This window comes from Canis lupus, chromosome 14, assembly GCF_011100685.1.
Source record: "Canis lupus familiaris isolate Mischka breed German Shepherd chromosome 14, alternate assembly UU_Cfam_GSD_1.0, whole genome shotgun sequence".
In the NCBI taxonomy this organism is placed as follows: Eukaryota; Metazoa; Chordata; class Mammalia; order Carnivora; family Canidae; genus Canis; species Canis lupus.
The window spans coordinates 42551901-42562993 of record NC_049235.1 but is presented as its reverse complement, the minus strand read 5'-3'; the positions used below and the strand labels follow the sequence as shown (position 1 = coordinate 42562993).

Below are 11093 nucleotides of genomic sequence, written 5' to 3'. Positions count from 1 at the left end.
TGGTTGAGCATCTGCCTTTAGCTCAGGTCATGATCCCGGGGTCCTGGGATCGAGTCCCACATCGGGCTCCCCACAGGGAGCCTGCTTCTCCCTCTGTCTGTATCTCTGCCTCTCTGTGCCTCTCAGGAATAAAGAAATAAAATATTTTTAAAAAATTAAATAGCAAAAATGAAGAGTGGCTAGCATAGCATGTACTAGATGAGGCAAGCCCCCCAGAGCCCTGCGGAAGAGGGTAAGAACTCCCATTTTTTACTCTGAGTGGCATGACCACCAACTGTAGGGCCTTGCATGGATTTGCGGTATGATCTGAATTACTCTTTTTTTAAAAGCATATTTAATAGTAAATATTTCATTTTTTTTTATTTATTTACGATAGAGAGAGAGAGAGAGAGAGAGGCACAGGCAGAGGGAGAAGCAGGCTCCATGCACCGGGAGCCCGACATGGGATTCGATCCCAGGTCTCCAGGATTCCGCCCTGGGCCAAAGGCAGGAGCCAAACCACTGCGCCACCCAGGGATCCCCCTGATCTGAATTATTCTTAAAAAGCACTGCTCTGCCTGCTGTGTTGAGGACCACAGGAGCATGAAGGTGGAAGCAGAGAGGTCAGCTGGGAGGCAACTCAAAGGCGAAGAGAAGGCAGTGGATTGGACCAGGGTAGGGGTGGTGGAGGTGGTGTGTGGTGGTCAGATTCTCCGTATTTTCTCAAGGCAGAGTTCATAAGACTAGCTGACAGGTTGGATGTGAGGTATAAGAGAGAAAGAGGACCCTGGGATAACAGTACAGTTTGGGGCCTGAGCAACTAAATAGATAAAGTTTCCATTAAATGAGAGGAAGAAGGGGGCTCTTGAGTGGCTTAGTCGGTTGGGCATCTGACTGTTGGTTGTGGCTAGGGTCATGATCTAATGGGTCATGGGGTCAGTGCACTGAGTGGGAAGTCCTCTTGGGGATTCTCTCCCTCTGCTCCTCCCCCGACTCACATGCACACTCTCTCTCAAATAAATAAATAAATAAATAAATCTTTAAAAATAAATGAGAGGAAGAAGATCACAAAAGGGGCAAGAGTGAGGGAGATGGTCAGGAACTCTATTTGGTGTGTTTAATATGAAGTAGGCCTAGAAACCTGAGTTCAAACTCAGTTGGTTAAGCTCAAGTCATGATCTCAGGATCATGAAATCAAGCCCTGCATTGGGTTCTACTCTCAGAGCCGAGTCTGGTTATCCTTCTCCCCTCTCCTCTGCCTCTCTGCTCCCCTTTAAAAATAAATAATTAAAATCTTAAAAAAGAACCTGGAGTTCTGGGGGGGAGGGGATAGATGCTGGAGATACACCCTTGGGAGTTACCCTGGGGAGATGGATTTATAGCAAGGGAGTCAGTGGACACCGAACAGCAGAGGCCCCAGCACTGAGCCCCAGGGCACTCCAACTATTATGAAGTTAGGAAATTCAGAAGAAACTGACCAAAGAAAAAGAGAAAGGCAAATTTGATATTCTGGAAGATGATTGAAGAGATGATCAATTGTATTTAATGCTGTTTATAGGCCAGGTATGATGGAGACTAAGAAAGAACCAAAGGTTTTAGCACCATGAGAGACCAAGTGATCACCTTAACAGGAGCAGTCTCTAAGGTGATAGGGGGAAACCTGATTGTAGAAGCTTTGGGAAAGAATGGGAAGAGCACACTGGAGTAGAATATTGTAGAATCAGTACTGGAGAGCACGGAGAGCCAGGGGAGCAGCAGAAAGAGGTGGGGAGAAGTGGGATCCAGAGAGACTGTTTTTCCTTTTAAGAAGGGAAGAAAGCTATTGAGATTTCCTTCATCCATCATAAACGCACCACAGCCCATGTACTAAAGAACCTGACTCCATTTTTGGTGTTTGCTGACGGCTTTCAGAAGGCCCCCACACCCCGTCCCTTGAGGCCAGTGAGAAGTCAAAACCATGCAAATCTCCCCCTAGGCACCCTAAAACCCTAAGCCAGTTGTCCCTTTAAGCTCTCTCCAGTCATTTTTAAAGCTTCTGGAGAGTCTATCCTGCTGGCCCCAGGGAATCTCATTATGTGAGTAATTGTACTTCTCATATCCTCTTGATGGGCATGTGGCATCATCAGTTTCAACACCAAACCGACTTTTGGGTGGGGCGTCCATGCCCCCTCTGTGAAGTGGCCTCCATAGCCTATTAGAACCAGAAAGCACCTTAGATGTGGCCAGTGGCCTCCCTCGCAGGCTGGGCCTCTTCCTGCTTCCCACATTGTGTCAATGCTTAGAACCTGGGACCCATTCTCTGAACACATGATATGCTTCTGTGAAGCCATGCCCTTGCAATATGCTCCCCACCACTCAAAACTTACCAAATATATTCGAATGACATCAGCAACAAAACAGAAAAAATGAGTCCTAACAATCGTTGAGCACATACTGTGCCAGGCCCGTTAACCACTGCCTCCTTTCGTCTGGCTCATGCCATAGGTAGTATCATCCCCATTTCGTAAACGAGGAAACCGAAGCTAAGAGGGTTTTCACTACTCTAGGCTCGTGCAACTAAGAAGTCAGGTTTGAACAACCGAGCAGCTGCTCAGTAGTTCTTCCTCCTAAAGGTCATGTGATTCGCCCTCTCCACATTTTGTCCTCCAGTAGGGCGTCATGTCCTGAGGAAGGATTTACTGCATCCATATTTTCTAATCTCTTTGGCAAAAAGGACTAGCAAGAGCACTCAACCGCGGTTTCTAAATAAGTGAATGTGTCTGGGGCAATCTTCCCATTTCACAAACGGCAGGATGGCAAGTCAGCTGCACAGATTCACGGAGCCCGTTAGTTGTAGAACCAGGACAAAAAGCCAGGTCTCTGGATGGCAGGTTCAAGCTCTTTCCACTATGCTACAGCAGATCTGGTCGCTGCCCATGCTCTCCCAGGCTGTACAAGCTAGGCCACACACACACGCACCCCACAAGAGCCCATCAAACACAGGCAGGAAACTGTCAGCCAATGTACATCGTTAAACTCATCTTAGTAATTTGGACATGCGCATCAAGAGTTTCAAAATACTAATTTCTGGGATCCCTGGGTGGCTCAGAGGTTGAGCACCTGCCTTCGGCCCAGGGTGTGATCCTGGAGTCCTGGGATCGAGTCCCACATCAGGCTTCCTGCATGGAGCCTGCTTCTCCTTCTGCCTGTGTCTCTGCCTCTCTCTCTCTCTATGCCTCTCATGAATAAATAAATAAAATCTTTAAAAAATATATTAATTTCTTTAAGTTTATATAATTCAATTTCTAAGAATCTATCCTAAGGAGATGACCCTAAATACAGAACGGCATTCAGAGCAGCATTATTTTTAATATTAAAAATGGAATATATTGTGCATAACCTAACTTTAGGAAACAGCTAAACAAGTATTAGACTCAAGCAACAATCAAGAATGATGTCTATGAAGAGTATATAGTAATTTGGCTATAATATGCTATGCAAATGGTGGGATATAAAATTATAAATGTACTATGCTTGCAAATATATTTAAAAATCCAAATGGGGCAGCCCCAGTGGCGCAGTGGTTTAGCGCCGCCTGCAGCCCGGGGTTTGATCCTGGGGACCCTGGATCGAGTCCCACATCGGGCTCCCTGTATGGAGCCTGCTTCTCCCTCTGCCTGTGCCTCTGCCCCTCTCTCTCTCTCTCTCTGTGTCTCTATGAATAAATAAATAAAATCTTAAAAATAAATCCAAATGGAAGTTGCTGCAAGGAAATAGACCGATGTATTTTCTTTATCTTTCAAAATTCCTTTAATTATATTACCTTTATGACTGGGATGAGATAAAAAGCAAACTTTTGCTACAGAGAGACAAAAATTTTTTTTTCCAGTTTACATCAGTTTCATTTTGTACCAGGAGTATTTACCTTAGGAGAAAAAATTAGGTTGGTTTTAAACATAACTAGAAACTGGATGAATATAAAGTTTTAGAGTCTTCTGTGGATCTCATAGCTGTATTTAAAGAAAGTCTCAGATGTGCATAAGTGGCTAAGTAACATTATTGGAAATGAAAACTCTTCATCTAACAGGTATTAAGGAAGGATTCACTCTCTATGGAGCCAAACCGTGCCATTTAATGGCATTTACTGATATGAATTAAAATTTTCCCCAAATACATGAGAACATTATTCTATAAAAACACACGATTTAGGTTAAATCTCTGAAGAGATTTTGACCTTGAGCCAAGAGCAATACAAGTTTTAAAATAGAAATACTGTTTCTGTCATAGATACTGTTTGTAACAGCAGTCAGGTACCAAAGGAATAAAGACTAACTATGGTTGTATAACATAGATTTTCTCTAAATACATTTTAGACTCAGAAAATGACATCTTAACATGTATAGTATAGCTATAAGAATTTAGATTTTGTAATATATCAGTAATGATTTGGGGTAGTGGAGCTTCTATGTGAGATAAGTGAAATTTTTTCTAGTTTAACCTTTTTTTTACTTCAGTCTTACCATAATAAAAATGAAACACAGCTCCATTTTTTATTTTTATCAATGACTAAAGGTTTCCCACCATCTCCTGATGAATGTTTAAGAAGCTAACACTGTCATTGGCAATGTGCTATTTCAGCTGAAAATGCTGTGTTGCTGTGTGGTTATCAAACCCCATGGTCAGAGAAATGGCAAATAAACTCTAAAAATGGTGAAAAGTTTGTTTTGCTAAGAGTTCCTTGTTATGAGTAGACTCTGGGGCTAAGTTGTCTGGATTCAGATTCCTGCTCCAACCCTTCTCAGCCTGGTGACCTTATGCCAAGTCACTAAACTTCTCTGTACTTTCATTTCCTCAAATGTAAAATGTAGATAATAATAGTAGGTACTCACAGATGATTAAGTGTGCAATTTAAGTTGTAAGCTGTAAATTGCTCAGATCTAGGCCTGGCATCGTTTTATATGTATGCATGCATATATAATTTAATGAATAAATTAACTTTAATGATTATGCAGGTGATGCTTTCAAAGTAAGGCCTAATCTTAGGAAGGTGTTGACATGTGAGTATAACTAAGACTACCTTTATGTATATGGCAAAAAAATCATTTTCTGATCAGCCATGATTAAAAAACATAGGGTTATTTTAATTTGACCAAATCACCAGAGAGTTGAGTTTAAGCTGGAAGTATTTTGATCACAAAGGGCAGTTCTTCTTGGCATACGGTACCAAGAAGTATGGAGTATGAGGAGTATGGGGTTGAGGAGTATGAGGTTGCGTTGAAGATGTGTAAATGCTGCAAAAACAGGCTTGTATCTCAAAATATTCTGATATCAGAAGGAAAAATGGTACAAAGGGTATATTGTAGGAGGAGAGTTTTTTTTTTTTTAAGATTTATTTATTTATGATAGACATAGAGAGAGAGAGAGAGAGAGGCAGAGACACAGGAGGAGGGAGAAGCAGGCTCCATGCTGGGAGCCTGACATGGGACTCAATCCCGGGACCCCAGGATCACGCCCTGGGCCAAAGGCAGGCAGCAAACCAGTGAGCCACCCAGGGATCCCTGTAGGAGGAGAGTTTATAGAAAGCAAACAGCATGGAGGAAGAAATTAGAGCTTATATTGGTCCTGGATGGAAATATGACTGGTAGTTTGGTCCTGGGCTTCCAGCATGCTACTCAGGAAAGAGCCTTCTGGACTCTTGGGGAATGTGATGAACAGCAGCAGGGCAGCCTGCGAAAATGTGAATGGGCTCAAAATCTTCACTTTCAACTTTCTTACCTTGCCCATATGACTGGGTGTTGGCAGCAGATGGAGTTCCTTGCTCCTGTGACAAAGCACTTTTCTGAGTACCATGGAGCAGAGGGCACATTTCTAAAAACACACCCTCAGTGACTCTCGGGAATCACTGGGCCACACTTGGTATGTATTATGAGTAACCATTTTCAAAGACAGTCACATCAAATCCAGATGGTGTAGACTTATACCTACTTCCTAATTGTTCTCAGACTACTCATAGGACATGAAGCATAGTTTGTGCTGACTCCCCTTCTATACCATCCACTCAGGTTTCAGACTGGTATTCCTTATAATATTAGTTACTTCCAGTTGTTCTATATTTAAAGAATGAAAAAATTCTACATATGTCCTTTTCTTAGAAAATTACTATTTATATTATTGTTTAGAAGTATCAGCATTTTCCACTTAGTTGTAACCATGTAAGGCTAATGAGTATCTAATAATACTAGTGTTTGGGAAACTAATACTTGACACTTAATCTTAGAACCGTTCTGAGGATTCAAACCAACAGCGCACATAATTTGCAGTGCCCCAAACACAACAAAGGCTCAGTAAAGGTTGAATATGATGATGATGATGATTACTATTATTAATAATGATTACTATTAGTAACCTATGATTAGCTATGACTATTACTAATAACAGGTACTCTTTAAATAAACTTAGCTAGTGGTCCTGCTATATCCTTGAATGATGCACACCTAAGAAACCTGGGTGACATTGTAGGGAGTGCAGAGGGGCATTACATGTCCTTTCTCTTCCACAGGATGAGTCATTCAGGGCCAGTGGATGAGAAAACATGAAGAAGAGTAAGCACAGGATGTCTGGCCACAGCTGATGGCTAATGGCCTAGAGAGCACTTTGGGACGTTGGATTCAGGCAGGCAGGGCAGGAAGCACCACCACTTTTGGGCACTTATTCTTGGGTCTGTATACCAGCAGAACTTGGACACAACATGCTGGTTCCCATGGGCCCCTAAGAATTGCTGTGGTGTCCCAATGGATGGAACCCAGGGTGTCATCTGAATCCTAGCATTCCACATTGTGACCTCTCAGCTCCCTGGTGCCAGTTAGTCTGAAATTCCCAGGATCTCTGGGCCATGACACAAGGTCCTGGCATCCACTCATCTTGTTTTCAAAAGCCCTCTGATGGAGAAGAACAGTCTCTTAGCCCCACATGACATGTCTTAAACAATAGGAATCTAGAGGAAACTGCCCTCCTGCCTGTTTTTCTGTATCCTTCCAAAACCTGTTACATTCTGGCAAAAGCCCAAAAACCAACCACCAGGACCCTAAGGAGAAGTAGTACATATGTGGGGTGAGTAGAAGCTTGGGGAGTATCACTGCTTTGGGCTTGCTTGCCTGGTTGCAGGCACTGTTACATATGGTGTTAAGCTTTATGCATAATGCATTTGTATTTTAGTTTTTCTGTACAAATAAAATAAATGTGAAACAACTGGTATACTTTTTTCCATGATGAGAAAAAGAGTCTTCCACAAACAGTATAAAAGTAGGTTAAACGAGTGGGAATTTATAGATGCACAAATGTTTTAATGAATATGAAAAACACTATTTCTATGCTATAGGATAACAGAAATATGTAATTAACAGTTTATTATGTATGTATGGCACCATTTTGGACATTTCGTATCTTATGTCTCCTCTCCAACCATCCACACAGCCACCCACCTACCTATTTACCTATCTATCCAGATTCATCCTTTGATCCCTTTCTCCTTCCATCTTCCCATCCATTTGTCATCTATCCATCCACCCAAGAAACAACAAACCAATTAACCAACAAATCAATCAAACAACTGACCAATATTAAGTGAATACCCCCTAAGCGTTAGGCTCTGTCCTAGGTGCTCTGGGCACCCAACGTCAAAATAAGATCCAGTCCTTGTTCTCACTCAAGGCAGTTCAAAGACTAAGAAAAGGGCATATAGCCCAGGAATTTTTACATATGCAGAGAGAGCTGTGCCGTTCATCACCGCTGTATTTCACATCTGAAAATTCCTCTCCCTCTGGGCCTATTTCTTCGTCTTGAGTAATCTCCATAGTTGGCATTGTTCTAAGAATACGAACCTTTACTGCCTGAAAATAAATTCTTCTGCTAAGTACATAACTTAAAATGAGCGCTTATATAAGTATATGCATAAAATCCCAGTAAGCTGAGACCACAGTTGTAAACTTGGACCTCCTCAGGATATATTCCATCCCATCTGACATTGTCCTTCTTCTTCGTTCACCTTGCTAACTCCTATTCATCCTTCCAACTTCCCCCGGGCCATTCATCACTTTCCCCAGAAAGCTTTTCTCTGTGTCTGTCTTAGCACAGACGATTATTTATGTACTTGTTTTTCTTCTGGCACTGTTTGGTCCTAAATCCTATATGGCCATGTCTGTCTTGCTCATTGCTGTATTCCTGCCTTTAGCACATTGTCTGTCTGTAGAGTGTTCAATAAATACTTCTGAATGAATAAACAGATGAGCAAGTAAACTGAGAGCAGTTTCTTGGGAAATATATACTTGACAGGCTGCTTAGAACACAGAGTTTCCCCTGCAATTTATTACTTTGGTCAAGAATCTAGAGGAAGTAGTACGGTTTTAGTTACTCTGAATGAGAACAGAATGGAATGACAACAATTTATTCTACAAGGTAGAGTAAATCATTATCATAAGATGAAACAATACAGTGAGACGAGATCAATTACTGTTTCTGGTAAGCAGTTATTAGAGCAACTTCCTCATCTTACAGATGAGGAAATGGAGGCTCAGAGCAATGGGGGAGTCTGTTCTAGGTTCCCAAGCAAGTTGGTAGCAAAATAGCACCACGAAACGAGGTTTCTGGAATCCCAATCCACTGTTCTTTCTACTTCATCTCCCTGACATTAGCAACCATTGCTTGCTCCCATTGTCAGAGCATGATCCTATCCAAAGAAGCTATACCGGGAAAGGTTTTGGAATCTAAGATTTATTAATGCTCTAACAAGAAGTTCTGAAGCCAAGATGATTTAAAATAAATCATTCTTGACCTTAAAAAAAAAATCAAATTGTGACATCTGGAGCTACATGTCTTAAACAAGAATATCTCTCCAGAGCTTCGGGTTATTAGCTTTAGGCTTAAAAATATGAAAAGGAGAATAATAAGAGCATCTTAACATTTTTGAGAGATTCTGGTCCAAGTCAACATTTCTGGTGCTCCTCCAGGAGGCACACAGCTCAGGTACAAACCATCAATGTACCTGAGCTGGGCCAAAGACTGAGCTGAGTCATTTCTCTTCATATTGTAAAGAAAGGTCACAATGAAGAGAATCACAGCTATTAATTAGTAAACACTTCTAAGGTGTGCAAGAGTAAGCACATAAGATTGGTAGAAAAAGGCACATATGCTGGGGCACCTGGTGGCTCGGTCAGTTAAGCATCTAACTCACGATTTGGGCTCAGGTAATGATCTCCAGAATTGAGCCCTGCATCTGGCTCTGCACTCAGCAGGAAGTCTGCTGGAGCATTCTCTCTTTCTCTCTCTCTCTCCCTCAACCCTACCCCCTCGCTTGCATTCTCTGTCTGAAATAAATAAACCTAAAAAAAAAAAAGAAAGAAAGAAAGAAAGGAAGGAAGAAAGGAAGGAAGGAAGGAAGGAAGGAAGGAAGGAAGAAAGAAAGAAAGAAAGAAAGAAAGAAAGAAAGAAAGAGAAAGAAAGAAAGAAAAGAAAGAAAGAAAAGGCATATATCTATCTGTTCATAAGGCTAAGAAGTTGATGACCATTTTCAACATTTACTTCCCTGAAGCTATGTTATGATACTGAGGGTGATGATACTGGTAATCAAAGATTATGCTTCTAGAGACATCATGCTCTCTACGCGACACGCCTTTACTTCATTACCCAGGAGGTAGACACCGAGAAGTAGAATCTTAGAGGCTTAGGGGATAAATAATTTGCCTTGCCCCACAGCTAATAGGGAACAGAGCTGGCTTTCGAGACCAAAATTGGTCTGGCTTGTGTCCCACATCTCTAACCTTTACACAATTTTTTGTACTTTTCATAGAAAAATTAGCTGCTCAAACTTGGTAAACATGGTTCAGTTGAATGCAGATGGGACAAACTTCTGGGGTCTTCACTCCTTCCCACTCTCTTCCCCATTTCTGGCCTTGTAAAACCATCCTTCCTCACGTTTGAAGTGAGCACAGAGTAAACCACTCTATCTGAGGAGCATACTGGAAGCAGGAAGCCATAGATCATGAAGATCCGAGAGTTACCCTTATTTCACAAGACAGCTTTTTGCCTTTAAAATGGGCACTTGCCCCTAATCCCCCTGCAAGATATAAGACAAAGCATAAGAAATTCCCAGCGCAGGGCATGACATATAATAGATGCTCAGTAAATATCGGCTGGATTTGAATTTGCCCCCATATTTCTATTGTTACAATAGGGTAAGGGTGCCCTGGAGGAAGTGGGGCCTGTCCCCAAGATCTGCTCTGAGGGTATGTGAGGCGCAGGCATTAGGAATGACGTGGTTCCCAAACTATGCTTGGGGAGCTTTAAAAACTCAGAGGTCTACTTACCATCCTGGATCAACTAAATCAGGATGTCTGGGGGCAGAAGCTAGGCATCGACATTTTTAAAAGATGCTCAGGTAGTTCCAATGTGCACGTGCCAAGGGAAATTTGCTTCAAAAAACACTGAGGGCTGCAGTGAGATTGGGAGCTGCTGGTTTGGAAAGGGGGCAACTGTACCTGATTTGCCTTAGAGACAGAGAGAGGAGGTTGACCTCAGAAAAGAATTCTTTGTTCCCTCTCCCAATGCATAATTAACCAGACGGTTTGTATCCTGAGGCAATGGGGGCCTTCCTGGCTGATCCACGGTGGTTTTACCCAATCTTACCTAAGAAAGGACTGGAGTTGGGGTGAATTGGAAAAGTTTGATCTGTACAGGGAGAAGGGCCAGCTAGGATCACCTTGGGCTGATTTCACTAGTGTGATATTTCCCCATTCAATGGCAAAAAAAAAAATGAAAGCTCCAAATTACATGTGAAACCAGATGATGGGGAAGCACAGTAAGAGAAAAGGAATTAGTACCATGTGAAAAAGAAGTGAGGATAAAAAGCACACGAAAGAAGAAATATGACAATTCTTCCAAAAAGCCTACAAGTCTTTGAAAAGAAATGTGAGAAAAAAAATGTTTTAAAAATTACAGTGTGTGGACCTGAGATTTTCAGGGCCCTCTGAGGTGGGGGAGAACCTGATTCCTGATCCACCATGTTCCTGGCAAGGAGCATCGCAACAGGAGAGATGCGAGATTCCTGGGCAAACCTGAAACCACATAAAAGGAAACAGGGA

At 42.1% G+C, this 11093-nt stretch overlaps 1 protein-coding gene and 1 long non-coding RNA gene across 3 annotated transcripts in view; one reads left to right on the top strand and one right to left on the bottom strand.

The window, feature by feature from the left end:
• CHN2 (chimerin 2) overlaps nucleotides 1–11093 on the bottom strand; it is a 295757-nt gene that overhangs the window by 45882 nt on the left and 238782 nt on the right. The window lies entirely within an intron of this gene.
• LOC102152268 overlaps nucleotides 6642–11093 on the top strand; it is a 52137-nt gene continuing 47685 nt past the window's right edge. The window contains exon 1 of one of the 2 annotated variants that reach the window (XR_005369633.1): nucleotides 6642–7068. This is a non-coding gene — a long non-coding RNA (uncharacterized LOC102152268). The remainder of the gene's footprint in view (nucleotides 7069–11093) is intronic. The other variant, XR_005369632.1, reaches the window with a different exon arrangement.